Source organism: Spinacia oleracea, chromosome 6, assembly GCF_020520425.1.
Source record: "Spinacia oleracea cultivar Varoflay chromosome 6, BTI_SOV_V1, whole genome shotgun sequence".
In the NCBI taxonomy this organism is placed as follows: Eukaryota; Viridiplantae; Streptophyta; class Magnoliopsida; order Caryophyllales; family Amaranthaceae; genus Spinacia; species Spinacia oleracea.
Window position 1 is genome coordinate 83,395,173 of NC_079492.1, and position 16,117 is coordinate 83,411,289.

Consider the following 16,117-nt stretch of genomic DNA (forward strand, 5'->3'; position numbering starts at 1 on the left):
GCTGGATCACATGTCTGCTGACTTGATGGTTCTTCATTGCAAAATGCGTAGAACCACTATTTAAGTAAGAAAGACTAGATCACAAAATAAACAAACTCAAAAGATCTTATCATCCTATCTCGAAAACATTCGATGAAAGGGATATTAAGATTAGCAAAGCATGATAACTAAACCTATGCATCAAGTGAGAAGCAACACTCACATTGTAGCACTGGAAATCAAGCATAGCTTTGAATTCCATGGAATGTTTTAAAGATGGGTTTGAGGCCCATGGTTGTAAAACGTTGGGGTTGAACATTTATCACATATATGAAATGCATTTTCATATTCCATTTAATTTTGGTTTAGTATTAAATGATGAGTCCCTTCAATTTGACAATATATTCAAGATAGACTGTCAGGACCAGTCCTGTGACTAAGAAATGTCTATCAAGTGAACTTGAATGTCAAAAGTTGAAAATGGTCCCTAGTCGGAGTTTTCTATAAAATTGGACGCATAGAAAACGTTAGACGACTAGAATGCAAGATGACTAGTAGTTTTGTTTCTTGAACTATGTGGACATGGCAATGTCATAATCATTTGCATAGATACTTACTTTGGGAAGACTAGTATCGGACAGACCTATGAAACTTTACTGTAAGAGATAAAAATCTGTCATAAGTAAATTTCATTAAAATTATTAGACACTAAATCCTCAATACCTGAGTGATTTGAGATTACTTGTTTGAGAACTGGTTGCTTTGACGTTGACCAACCGTCGCACCGTAAAAGGAGGCTATAAAGGCAACGCTCAGGTAATCACCTATCAAACAAAGTCTAATCTCAAGATCGCAAGATTGGGATTGTCCTCCCATAAGTCGGGATGAGATGCTTAAAAGTTGTACAAGGCCACTCGGAGAGCTAGAAACTGTGAAATGCATGGCCGTGCTCGGATGAATCATAGGCTATGATTATCTGTTAATTTGATCAGTTGAACTCTGAAACCGAGAAACACCTCTGGACATAATAAGGATGACAACTCTTACCTTATGTTCAAGAGCAAGCATCAAGCGACAAAGGAATTAGGAAATGCACACTTGTCCCTAAGGACAAGTGGGAGACTGAAGGAAATAATGCCCTTGGTCCAAGTATGCATTCTATGTTAAGTCTAATAAATGCGGTTCAGTATTAATTAACAAGTTAATAATTCAGTGAGATCAAGTGAGCTGAATGCCTAGCTAGAGGCCGCTTCAGTTCAAGTGGAATTAATGATATTAATCCACAGCTTACTCTTGACTGAACCCGTAGGGTCACACAAATAGTACGTAAACGGATCAAGTATTTAATGGCATTAAATACTCTATCTATGGATATTCGGAATCGACGGATCTTGGTTTCAGTGGGAGCTGAGATCGCCACAAGCAAGAAATGAATACTCCGGAAACGATGATATTGCCGGAAACGGAAATATGGATCGTATCGGAAATATAAATATTATCCAAGTCGTAGATGTTGCCGGAAACGGAAACATGGTACGTATCGGAAATATTATCGGAAATGGAAATATTGCCGGAATCGAAAATATTGCCGGAAACGGAAATATTGTCAGAACCGGATATATTATCGGAATCGGAAAATAATTCCGGAAATGGAAATATTAAATATTTGTTCGAAACGGAAATTAATTCCGGAATCGGAACTATTAAATATTGTTCGTATCGGAAATGAATTCCGGAATCGGGAATTTAATCGGAAGCGTATCGTACGAATTAGCATCGGACGAGGCCCGCTAGACGAAGGCCCAGCACGAAGCCAGACCATCGCCCAGCGAGCCGCACGCAGCAACGCACGCCTCGACCAGGCCCAGCGCAAGGCCAGGCCCAGCCAAGGGCGCGCGCGCGCAGCACAGCAACATGGGTTGTGCGCCTGTCGTGGGCCGCAAGGCCTGCGCGGGTGCACGGCTTGTACGATGCGTGTGCGGGAAATCCTAATCCTATTAGGATTTGTGCAAAGATTAAAATCCTAATCCTATTAGATTTGCTTTGTTATTTAGAGTCCTAATAAAGTTCTAATTAGCAAATCCACATCCTAGTAGGATTACAATTCCTTTTCCATACTCCTATAAATAAGTGCCTAGGGTCACAATTTATGGGTACGATTGAAGTATTCAAAGGGTAAGTTTTTGAAATATAAATCAGCCATACACTTGCAATAAGAGCCGAAAAAAATCCTAAGCACCTTAAGGGCGATTCTAGTTGGTCTAACTTGAGGCGGATCCGGACGTACTGTGGACTATCTACGGAGGGACGACGTTTGGAGTACTAAAGACTTGTTCTTGTTCGGTTCGGGCGCAGCTAGGGAAGGCACGCTATAACATGTATGCACCTATTCTATGCTAAATGATTATGTGTAAATAATATGCTTTCCTGGCTTTATGGTTTTTCCGCATGATTTATGAATTGTCATATGTATCATAACCTAACAGTGGTATCACGAGCCTCTTATTATTTTCATAATCTAAATTGCATGAACATGGTTAAATATTACAAATTTGCAAGAATTAAAAGGGGTGATTAATTTTCGTAATTGTTAATTAATTGCAAATTGCGTTTATTTAATTATACGTACGCAGTTTTTCGGCAGTTTCTTCGTTACTCATCCAAATCGAGTGATTTTTGTGTCAATTCGGCATGTAAAAGGCATTCTAAAATTTTCAAATTCGAAGCCTAACTATGACTTTTCGGAGGTTTTAGTTTTTCGAATGCAAAATTTCGTAAATTTAAGATGTTAAATTAAATATTTGCGATTCTTGTTGATAAATCTTGAATTTTTGATTGACCTACTGTATATGTTTAACAAGTTTGAATGCCTAGCCTTGTTAATTATGCAATCTAATTTGTAATTATGATTAATTTGCTGAAAATTGGAATAATTTAGAATTAATTTGATTTTCATAATTAGTTATAATTTAATTAGATACCTATGATTAAAAAACACCATAAAAATTGTAAATTTATGTTAAATTTTAAATTTTTATGACCTAGACTTGAATCCATGTTAATCGGAAATCAATTAAATAATAAATTTTCAATTTTTCGCCCTAAAATTATGAAATTAATATTATTTATTAATTTATCATTAATTTTGAACATAAATTTTTAATTTTAATGCGATTCGCTCATATAACTTGCACGCACAAAGCAATGGACGCTACGTGTTACCCTTAAGGGGTGTTGTATAGTGCGGGCATGCGACGACGAGTAAGGGAGCTCGTCGCCCATGCGGTACGATACAGCGAGCAAGGGCATGGTGCACGAGCACAAGGCAGCAGTTCCTTAGTCGCTGCAGCGATAACTTTTTCTGGTTTTCCGTTTTTCCAAAAAAGAACGATGTGAGTAGCTTTCCCTTTTTCCAAAGATTGGTTTTCCGTTTTTTCCAAAAAAGAACGATGTGCTGGATTTTTCTTCGTTTTACGTCCCATAAAAACAAGGGGGTTTTCTCGTTTAGCTAACCCTGAAAATGAGAATCTTTAAAAACATTTTTTACCTCGTGATTGGGCTTGGCCAGGCCCAATTACACTTTATAGCTTTGATTTCGAAAACATCTGTAGCTACTCCCAATGACAAAGTGAGGGAGTTTCTACGCACCTTTAGATCCTTCCAATGACAAAGTGAGGAAGTTTCTATACTATCCGTTGACAAATCCCAATGACACGTGAGGGATATGTCGACACTTCAAGTGATGACCCTTAAGTCAAATGTTATCACTCGGGGGCTCGTGAGACCCTCGCCAAAACAGATCACCATGGCTTGTGCGACGCACTCCGTCTAATACTTTGACCATCGTCTTAATCCAAGACTCAGTCAAAGTGGGGGCTAACTGTAGACACCTACTTTTGTCCCCATTCTCGAAAGGGAAGGTTTGATGATGAAAGCATAAATCCCCACTTGACAACGCATCTCCTATAAAATAACGAATCTCAATTCCCCTTTTCATTTCACTCGAAACCTGCTATTTATAGAAACCCGCTATTTATGGAAACCTGCTAAAAATAGTAACTGCCGTAATGGGTAGTTGTTAAAAGTTGCAAGTCATAAAAGATAGAAACCTGTCAGAATTAGGTGTTGCACTCCAACATAAATCCTAAATGAGATAGAGATTATGAGAGAATCCTATTCCTAATATGACTCGAAAATAAGAGTCACGTATTAATTAAAATCCTAACGAGCCTAGAGTTCGTAACGGGCCCAGACGCATCCCGTCACAAGGTTAATACGCACTAAAAGACTCGATTAAGTCTCAAACACTCCGGATTCTAGGAATCCGAACCTGACTAAGAAAACAGCCCAGATCCTATTTTCAACGCCTGGTGGCCTGGGCGCTGAAATTACCTGGGACGTATTCTTTCCTAATTCCTCGTGGATTAGAGCTCTACAAATCTATCTTTCCACGAACTCTTTTCTATAAATAGGGCCTTAAGTTCAACGTGAAAAGGACACACAACAACACAATTATTATTCTGAGTATTGACTCTAAACCCCTAAGCCTAAGCCTCACGCTATAAAACTGATCACGCGTTCTGTCGCAATCGATCCATAAATCGAACAGAACGTATCCTGTCCCATAATTTGAGATTCGTTAAATAAAAGGAGAAATAGCAAAGTCAAAGTGGTTAGTTTTCTGAGAACCGTGACGCACCTCTCAAGGGTGCGTCGTAATGTGTCCCTTTTCCATGGTTTAATTGCTTTCCTCGCCCTTTTATGAACTGTTAAACTAATTAAATCTGATTGTTCGATCATGCCTAATAAATATGATATTTTTGGGAAATTGGATTATCATGCTAGGTCCCTTAAAACAATCTAAATCAGATAATCACGATCGATCTAGTATTATATGTTGCATATTGCTAAAATCAACTCAGATTAGTTTAATAGTTAATGCATGTCCCTTCAATTATTTATGCTGAGCTAGTAAGGATATCCTGCCTCTGGAGTTATCGACGAGCGAAGTACTCCTCTCGGTAGTTACAGTCCCCCGAACCCTCAATCTCTACCTTGCGGGTGTATGTTGAGAGATCCCCACACCAGGGATCACAAGGGAACCTACGGCCGTCGTGGTCAAACATAATTGCACTCCCTTTATGTCACGATAACCGGGTTTTGTCAGTTTTTGTCATTGTCGTTAAATACTGAATGGCGACTCCTATATTATTAGTCAATTGGGTGTAAACTCACAGGAAATCCAATTACACTTGATTTGACAAAAAGAAGCGTCACACCCACGAGGGACGAGGTCACGCATTAGCCTCGTGCTTTTTCGACCCCCTCACAGTGATGTGCCTATCATATTAAGTAAAATCAGAACTAACTGTGGGCGTTAGCCTCTTTTACTAGTCTTTAGGAGTCGCCATTCAGTTTTACAACCATAATGAAGAAAACTGACAAAACCCGGTTATCGTGATATACCCGAAAGGCGAACATATTTGATCATAATGGACATAGGCTCCCTTGTGATCCCTGTTATGGAGATATCTCAACGTACATCCAGCGGAGTAGAGATTGAGAGTTCATGGTTCGTTTACTAATACGGGGAGTGCCCACCTTTAGCCCACGTGGCGGTGCTTACTAGTTCAATGCGACGACGAAAGGGACATGCGTTAGACTACATTACTAATCTGAGTTGTTATTAATGCATAGAGATTAACTAAAAAATGTCAAAATAGTGATTTAGATTGATCAACGGTGCTTAACAATAATAGATTTATCCAAGAATTATCTTTTTTGTCGTGAGTAATATAGCAGATTAGGTGAACAAATTTATAAAGGTGATAAAAGCGATAAAAATGTAGATTTCAGGTTACAGTGTAGCGTAGGCTATATTGTGGTTCTCAGGAACACTAACCACACTACTGCAAAAATGGGCAAAGAGACTCATCCAAAATGGCTTAAGAAACCCCATTTAAGGGGGTCTCTAGATAGGGGGAGGGGGGGTTTGTTTATAAAAGAGACCCCTCATCTATAGGGGGTATGTTTGTTAAAAACAAGAGACCCGTTATTTAAGACAAGGGGTCTCTTACGTTTACCATACAAAAAATAATATAGAAGGAGAATAGACCCTTTATTAGAGATATGGGGTCTGTTGTAAAAAAGTTCAGACCCCATATCTAACATAGGGGATCTCTTTAAATTTTTTAATACATTTTATCCAACAAACTCAGACCCCATATGTAAGATAAGGGGTCTCTTTGAGTTTTTTAATATTTTTATAATTATGTTAGATAGGAGGTCTCTTTGAATATTTTACTATTTTTTATTATTCTACTCCAGAGAGCCCTTTTTATACCTAACGAGTCTCTTTTCATTAATTTTTATTAAAAAAATCAGCATACCCAGATCATTTTTCGAAAAAATAAATAAAAAATCAGCATACCCAAACCATTTTTCGGCCTAAAAAATCAGCATTTAACCAATTTAGTAATTCGAAATTAATTCATACAAATACAACAGTAAAAAATACCTCCCACTTTACATCAGTTGTAATCTCCAAAACATAAAAACAAAACAAAAATCTACATAATTGTGACAAGATTTGATAATAAAAGCGGACACGAGCACACATGGTATTAAAATATATAGAATAACAAAATTGCAACTTCAGCTCCTATTCCAAAATGAGGGCTCAATGAATTGATGCACGCAGAATAAAGAATCACTTACCTGCACAAAGTACGCGGCGGAATCAACAATATTGAAATAAAGACAAGTTACCCCAACTCCCCAAGTACACGGGGTTACAAGAAGGAAAAAGAATTCAATTCAGATACTTTGTATAAAATTTGCTTCAAACATTCCTAAGAAAAGATTACTTGCAGATTATTACTAAAATGGTAGCAGATGCGCTATCTCCCGGTTTTAGCTTTGATTGTTGGGACAAAAGTGGGTTGGAAATTGAATCCATAAGCTTAATGATGAACACAACATGTACTAATACAGAACGAAGAACGCAGGCAAAACGAAGAAGCATAATTGATGTATGAGCCACACATATAAGGATTAGAACTTAAGTACTGTGCCAGAAATGTCAAATTCCAAATGGGTGCAAGAACGACCAGCCTCGTGAATAACTACCCGGTATTCTGATATGTTAGCAGTATAAGGAGCAGAAACAACTACATCATCCTCCTCCCGAAGCAGCTAGTCAATTCTGGCCGGACTAATTCCTTCCTGAAGTCAGATTTCGTAACATACCAAGCTGAAAATTCATCTTCAATGCACTGGAACAAGGCCCACTTTGCACCTGTAGGTAACATAAAATGTCATCTCTTGCAAGTGAAGAACCCCCCCCCCCCCAACCAAAAACAAGGTTACAACTACAAACCAACAACAGGTTGCACCACCAGTCCAAAAAAAAAGAACAAGAAAACAAAAGGAAAGCAGGCTTGGACCAGCACAACATTGTCATAAATTCTATATTTTCATTCAGCTCATCCATATTTATCACACTTTCAACTCTTACTCCAATACAAGAGTGTATGTAATCTTGAAGGACCTTAAACATGGACATTAAGAACTAAGAATCTTCACAAACAATCCCCACAGCAAGTTACAAAGTCTTCACTAAGCACTACATGATCGTTTTATATCGAACATCAATGCAATTAGTATAATATTAACCAGAAAAATATATCCACTGCCTGAATTTAGGTGTCTTGTCTAAAAGGCCATATGTTTGACAATTATCATTTTCAAATAGATGTTAATGCTATACATGCAGATATATATTCTTAATTCCTCATGAAAGTAGCTTTAAAAGGTATGTCTTTAATTAGTAAGTTCAACTACTACATCAATAATGACCCAAGTAAGTCCCCAAATACGGCAAAAGACCAAAAGAAGCAAGTTAATTGCCTAACAACAAAGAACTGGAACTACAAAAACTAATAGAAGCAAAGGGTACCTTGTTCAACGAAGATAATACCTTGTTGAAATCCTCATACTCCAAGCCAAACACTCCATACTGGAGGTTTTGAAGCCACTCACCCCTGCCCTTGCTCTACAAAACGGAAGACATAACATCCACCTTCAATAAACAAGTAATTTAGAATTATTACGCAATTTTAGGATCCAAAGAATCTTTTTATTTCTATGACAACATAATAACTTATGTAAAAACATGTAAAGTTTCAATTAATGATTTGCTGACAGTTAATTATTCAAAATTTCTTTCTTTCATCATGTGATCAACTCATAAGATATAAATTCAAGTCAACTTGCAAAGTCCTACAAAAAAAGAAACACAGCGATGAAAACTTCACAATATGACTCACTATCCTCTTTTCTTCATAAAATGCCCCACTATCCTTTTTTTTCGTGTTGTGTATAGAGATCAACAATTCCCATAAGTCAAGGATTTAGACCCACGGGATAGGGTTCAATTCACGTTTTTGTGAACCAACCCCCAAGAATTTAACAACCAAGTTAACTGGCGTCTACATAAACCTTGAAAACTTATAATGCATAAAAATGTACTCTTAATCATATACCTCCAACGACCACTTATAAAATCCTTGCTGCATTGTCTGTTGGCTCGTCGTGTTCGTACCTGAATCAAGAATTTCATTCATTCTTTACTTCACATATCATTATCAAATAAAAAGGGAAATGAGAAAAAAAAAAGAAAGAAAGAAGATACATATGTAGATAAAAGGAAGAAAGCCAATGGCTCCTTAAAATCGTAAAACCAACAATCAAAATCTCACAGACTGGTGGTGCTACCCAATAAGCCCTTAACTAATTAAATTAGACCATGATTAATTCATCATAAAATCAACCCTCGTGCAGCACTAACAAACGTAGGCCGCTTATTTTTGTATCTTAGGTTTAGTTGTTGGCGTTGTCATTGCACTAATTAGGCTAGGCATTAACAAACTTGCTTGATATCCTACATCATTCACATAAATTAAGTACAAATTATTTAATTAGTAAAAAAATTATTGATAAGTGGTGATTAACCAAGATAATTTTAGGCAAAAGTCATGAATGTAGATATAGTAATATGCACCAACATCAAAACATGATTATGTCAACTTTCATCTGAAATCTATGAAACACATAAACTAACCAAATTAATCATATTTCGATTAGTCAATACATTTATACCCTAAAACGTTTAAACTAATATGAAATCCCAATTCCTCTCAAATCCTCCTGATGATCGATCCCTCAAAACCCTAATCTTACAACACATAACCGTACAAGTAAAAAAAACCCTACGCTTAAGCATGCAAACAAAATCTTCTCTTTAGCTTCCGTGAAATCCATAACAAAAAAAAAAAAAGTAACACAATTGCAGCAAAATCAACATGAAGTTCAAACGAAATCGACAAAGGCATCACAAAAAAAAAATCGGAGATTGAAGCTAAATCGTAACAAACTTAGAAAATGGCCAGAGTGATGTAATTTTTGAGGTTGAGAATAAGCAGATTGTTAGGTTATGATATATATAATTGAATATAAATCATGCGGAAAAACCATAAAGCCAGGAATCCAAATTAATTGCCACATAACAATTAGCATAATTTAGGACACATACACTTTGTAGCGTGCCCTCCCTAGCTGCGCCCGAACCGAACAAGAACAAGTCTAGGACTCCAAATGTCGTCCCTCCATAGATAGTCCACAACACGTTCGGATCCGCCTTAGATTTAATTAACTAGAATTGCACCTAAGGTACTATGTAATATTCGAATATTATGGCAAAATAAAAATCTTAGTTTTAAGCCTAAAACATATATGAATACTTGAATTAGATTGTTATAAATTTGTGAATATCATCACCTATTTATAGGGTAGGGAAATCGGGTTTTAGAAACCTACTAGGATTCCATTTAGCTAATCTGAATTTGACTTAAATTCAATCATCTAATTCTAGTAGCTTTAGGAAATTAATCTAAACGAATCATAATCGATCAAGGCTTCGTACACAAACACAAACACACACGCACAACCCACGAAGGGCGTTGTGCGCGCGCGCTGAGCTTGGCCCAGCAGCTGCTCGCAGCCCACGAAGGGCGCGCCAGCTTGCTGAGCCTGGCCTTTCTTCGTGCTTGGCTGGGCCTGCTTGCTTGGCGCAGCAGGCTGCGCCTATGTGCTTGCTTGTGCGCGCGGGCTTCTCTAGGCGTTGGGCCTAGCTTCGTGCTGGGCCTTGCGTCTAGCAAGCTCGTCCGATGTTTATTTCGTACGTCGCGCTTCCGATTAATTTTCCGATTCCGGAATTCATTTCCGATTCGAACAATATTTAATATTTCCGATTCCGGAATAAATTTCCCTTTCGAACAAATATTTAATATTTCCGTTTACGGAATTATTTTCCGATTCCGATAATATTTATGATTCCGACAATATTTCCGTTTCCGGCAATATTTCAGATTCTGGCAACATTTCCATTCCCGATAATATTTTCCGATACGTAACATTTTTCCGTTTCCGGCAACATTTACTACTTGGATAATAATTATATTTCCGATACGATCCATATTTCCGTTTCCGGCAATATCATCGTTTCCGGAGTATTCATAATTTTGCCTTTGACGATTTCAGCTTCCACTGGAACCGAGATCCGTCGATTCCGAATATCCATATATGGAGTATTTAATTCCTTTAAATACTTGATCCGTTCACGTACTATTTGTGTGACCCTACGGGTTCAGTCAAGAGTAAGCTGTGGATTTAATATTATTAATTCCACTTGAACTGAAGCGGCCTCTAGCGAGGCATACAGTTCACTTGATCTCACTGAATTATTAACTTGTATAATTAATACTGAACCGCATTTATTAGACTTAGCATTAAATGCATACTTGGATCAAGGGCATTATTTCCTTCAGTCTCCCACTTGTCCTTAGGGACAAGTGTGCATTTGCTAATTCCTTTGTCGCTTGATGCTTGCTCTTGAACATAAGTTAAGAGTTGTCATCCTTATTATGTCCAGAGGTGTTTCGCGGTTTCAGAGTTCAACTGATCAAATAAACAGATAATCATAGCCTACGATTCATCTGAGCACGACCATGCATTTTACAGTTTCTAGCTCTCCGAGTGGCCTTGTACAACTTTCAGCATCTCATCCCGATTTATGGGAGGACAATCCCAATCTTGCGATCTTGAGATTAGACTTCATTTGATAGGTGATTACCCGAGCGTTGCCTTTATAGCCTCCTTTTACGGTGCGACGGTTGACAACGTCAAAGTAAGCAGTTCTCAAACAAGTAATCTCAAATCACTCAGGTATTGAGGATTAGTGTCTAATAATTTTAATGAAATTTACTTATGACAGATTTTCATCTCTTACAGTAAAGTTTCATATGTCTGTCCGATACTAGTCTTCCCAAAGTAAGTATCTATGCAAATGATTGCGACATTGCCATGTCCACATAGTTCAAGAAACAGAACTACTAGTCATCTTGCATTCTAGTCGTCTAGTGTTTTCTATGCGTCCATCTTTATAGATAACTCCGACCAGGGACCATTTTCAACTTTTGACATTCAAGTTCACTTGATAGAAATTTCTTAGTCACAGGACTGGTCTTGACAGTCTATCTTGAATATATCGTCAAATTGAAGGGACTCATCATTTAATAAACCACAAATTAAATGGAAAAATGAATTCTATTCATTAATGTGAATGGTTTACCAATAACGTTTTACAAAGTATTTAAACTCTAAAACTTTAAAACATTAAACGAGGACATCAAAGCCATTCTCCAACATGCTTGATTCCGATAGCTGCAGTGTGCGAGTTGTGCTTTGCCTGCGGCAGAGGTTTAGTTAATGGATCTGAGATGTTGTCATCAGTTCCAATCTTGCTTATCTCGACTTCTTTTCTTTCAACGAACTCTCGTAGAAGGTGAAATCTACGAAGTACATGCTTGACTCTTTGGTGGTGTCTAGGCTCCTTTGCCTGTGCAATAGCTCCGTTATTATCACAATATAGAGCTAATGGAGGGCACTACACCAAGTTCGCCTATGAACTTCCTTAGCCAAATAGCTTCCTTTGCTGCTTCATGTGCAGCAATGTACTCCGCTTCAGTTGTAGAATCCGCAATGGTGCTTTGCTTAGCACTTTTCCACCTTACTACACCTCCGTTGAGGCAGAAGACAAACCCAGAATGTGATCTGAAATCATCCTTGTCGGTTTGGAAACTTGCGTCCGTATAGCCTTTAACAATTAATTCATCATCTCCACTATAGACCAGAGAATCATCTTTGTGCCTTTTCAGGTACTTCAGAATATTCTTTGCAGCAGTCTAATGTGCCTCTCCTGGGTCTTAGTGGTATCTTCTCGTAGCACTTAGTGCGTACGCAACATCCGGGCGTGTACATATCATATCATACATTATTGAACCAATCAATGATGCATAAGGAATCCGTCTCATTCGTCTACGCTCATCTAGTGTTTTTTGGCACTAAGTCTTGCTTAGAGTCATTCCATGAGACATGGGTAGGTAGCCTCGCTTGGAGTCTGCCATATTGAACCTTTCAAGCACCTTATGGATATAAGTGCTTTGACTGAGTCCAATCATCTTTTTAGATCTATCTCTGTAAATCTTGATGCCCAGTATGTAATGTGCTTCTCCTAGATCCTTCATCGAAAAACATTTCCCAAGCCAAATCTTGACAGATTTCGACATAGGAATGTCATTTCCGATAAATAATATGTCGTCAAGATATAATACTAGAAAGCAATTTTGCTCCCACTGACCTTCTTGTATACACAAGATTCGTCTGCGTTCTTAATGAAACCAAAGTCACTGACTGCTTCATCAAAACGTATATTCCAGCTCCTTGATGCTTGCTTTAATCCGTAGATTGATTTCTTAAGCTTTCATACCTTTTTAACATTCTTTGGATCCTCAAAACCCCCAGGCTGTGTCATAAACACAGTTTCTGTTAAAATGCCGTTTAAGAAAGCGGTTTTTACATCCATCTGCCATATTTCGTAATAGTAATATGCAGCGATTGCTAACATTATCCGAATAGACTTTAACATTGCAACTAGTGAAAAAGTTTCATCGTAATCCACACCGTGGACTTGCCTGTAACCTTTTGCAACCAATCTAGCTTTGAAAACTTCAAGTTTCCCATCCTTGTCCTTTTTCTGTTTGAAAACCCATTTGCTTCCTATGGCTTGGTAGCCATCTGGCAAATCCACCAAATCCCAAACTTGGTTTTCAGACATGGAGTCTAATTCAGATTGCATGGCTTCTTTCCATTGCTTGGAGCTAGGGCTCGTAGTAGCTTGTTTGTAAGTCGCAGGTTCATCACTTTCAAGTAATAGAACTTTATAGCTCTCGTTCGTCAAAATACCTAAGTATCTTTCCGGTTGAGATCTATATCTTTGCGATCTACGCGGGTTACATTTCTAGATGGTTCTTGATTCTCACCAGATACTTCTAAAGATCTCTGAGTTTCATCCTAAATGTCATCTTGAGCATTCTCTAGAGTTTGTTATTCGACTCGAATTTCTTCGAGGTCTACTTTTCTCCCACTTGTCATTTTGGAAATGTGATCTCTTTCCAAAAAGATACTATCTCGAGCAACAAACACCTTGTTCTCAGATGTATTGTAGAAGTGATACCCCTTTGTTTCCTTTGGATAGCCCACAAGGATACATTTGTCAGATTTTGGTTGAAGTTTGTCTGAAATTAATCGTTTGACGTATACTTCACAACCCCAAATCTTAAGAAAAGACACTTTTGGAGGCTTTCCAAACCACAACTCATATGGAGTCTTTTCAACAGCTTTAGACGGAGCTCTATTTATAGTGAGTGCAGCTGTGTTTAGTGCATGTCCCCAAAATTCTATTGGAAGTTCGGCCTGACCCATCATTGATCTAACCATGTCTAGCAAGGTTCTATCCTCCGTTCCGACACACTATTCCATTGAGGTGTTCCAGGAGGAGTCAATTCTGATAGAATTCCACATTCTTTCAGATGGTCATCAAATTCATAGCTCAGCTATTCACCGCCTCTATCAGACCGCAGTGCCTTAATCTTCTTGCCTAATTGATTCTCTACTTCACTCTGAAATTCCTTGAATTTGTCAAAGGATTCAGACTTATGCTTCATTAGGTAGACATAACCATATCTACTGAAGTCATCAGTGAAAGTGATAAAGTAGCTGAAACCACCTCTAGCATTTGTACTCATTGGTCCACATACATCTGTATGGATTAAACCCAATAGTTCAGTTGCTCTTTCTCCAACTTTAGAGAAAGGTTGCTTTGTCATTTTGCCAAGTAAACATGATTCACACTTACCATAATCCTCTAAGTCAAATGGTTCTAGAATTCCTTCCTTTTGAAGTCTTTCTATGCGCTTTATGTTTATATGGCCTAATCGACAATGCCACAGATAGGTGAGATCTGAATCATTCTTTTTGGCCTTTTTGGTATTTATGTTATAAACTTGTTTGTCGTGATATAATAAATAAAGTCCATTGACTAATCTAGCAGATCCATAAAACATCTCTTTAAAATAAAACGAGCAACTATTATCTTTTATTAAAAAGGAAAATCCCTTAGCATCTAAGCAAGAAACAGAAATGATGTTTTTAGTAAGACTTGGAACATGGAAACAATCTTCCAGTTCCAAAACTAGCCCAGAGGGAAACGACAAATAATAAGTTCCTACAGCTAATGCAGCAATCCGTGCTCCATTTCCCACTCGTAGGTCGACTTCACCCTTGCTTAACCTTCTACTTCTTCTTAGTCCTTGCGAATTGGAACATAAGTGTGAGCCACAACTTGTATCTAATACCCAAGAAGTTGAATTAGCAAGTATACAGTCTATAACGAAAATACCTGAAGATGGAACGACTGTTCCGTTCTTCTGATCTTCCTTAATCTTCAAGCAATCTCTCTTCCAATGCCCCTTCTTCTTACAGTAGAAGCATTCAGATTCAGAAGTGGGTTGGCTCACCTTCTTCTTTTCAGACTTGGTGCCGCCAGCTTGCTTAGTTGGGCTGGCCTTCTTGCCACCTTTCTTAGCATTCCTCTTCTTGCCAGATTTCTTGAACTTGCCCCCACGCACCATAAGCACATCTTGGTTATCACTTTTGAGCGCCTTTTCAGCGGTTTTCAGCATACCGTGAAGCTCAGTGAGCGTTTTGTCCAGACTATTCATACTGTAGTTCAGCTTGAACTGATCATACCCGCTATGAAGAGAATGGAGGATGGTGTCTACAGCCATTTCCTGAGAGAATTGCTGATCCAGTCGACTCATATTCTCAATGAGTCCAATCATTTTGAGAACATGTGGACTTACGGGCTCGCCTTTCTTAAGCTTGGTCTCAAGAATTTGCCTATGAGTCTAGAATCTTTCGACTCGAGCCAAATCTTGGAACATGTTCTTTAACTCACTGATGATCGTAAAAGCATCTAAGTTGATGAACGTTTTCTATAGATCTTCACTCATGGTTGCAAGCATTAGACATTTCACATCTTTGTTGGCATCAATCCAACGATTGAGGGCTGCCTGAGTGACCCCGTCGCCTGCGGCTTCGGGCATCGCCTCTTCCAGGACATACTCCTTTTCTTCCTGCATAAGAACTATTTGCAAGTTCCTTTGCCAGTCAAGGAAGTTTTTCTCGTTCAATTTCTCCTTTTCGAGAATTGATCGGATGTTGAATGAATTGTTGTTTGCCATAGTAAAACTACAATTGAAAAAGAATAAACAAATAAATAACCATTCACAGTTTCTCTTAATAAACTTAAATTCTAGCATACATGCATAATTTATCATTTATTAAGCATTTTATTCAAGTTACGTGTTCCGGCAGGTGTTAATAAAATGATTCCAAGATCCTTAAATCATTGAAGAATTAAGCACATTATGTATTTAGACTCAATTCTAAAATATTTTAGGTAAGCAAAGCCTTTGCTAATAGTCTAGAAACTACTCTTGTTTGATAGGTACGTCTAAGAACTTATTAGGTAAACCTATCTCATTTACCACGACATAAAAGGACTCCTTACTTATTTCGGTGAATTTCACCAAAACTAACATGTACACAATTATTTGTGTACCTTACCCCTTTAGGATCAATAAGTAACACCTCTCTTAGGCAGAAAACTATTACTAAG

General features: G+C 37.9%; 1 long non-coding RNA gene across 1 annotated transcript; it reads right to left on the reverse strand.

Annotated features, from left to right (window-relative positions):
- Positions 1 to 6,412: 6,412 nt before the first annotated feature.
- On the reverse strand, positions 6,413 to 8,063 carry LOC110802212 (uncharacterized). The gene is made up of 3 exons (XR_002537096.2): positions 7,937 to 8,063; positions 7,108 to 7,276; positions 6,413 to 6,696 (listed from the first exon to the last, which is right to left on the reverse strand). It is a non-coding gene; the product is annotated as an uncharacterized lncRNA (long non-coding RNA).
- Between the last annotated feature and the right edge of the window lie 8,054 nt (positions 8,064 to 16,117).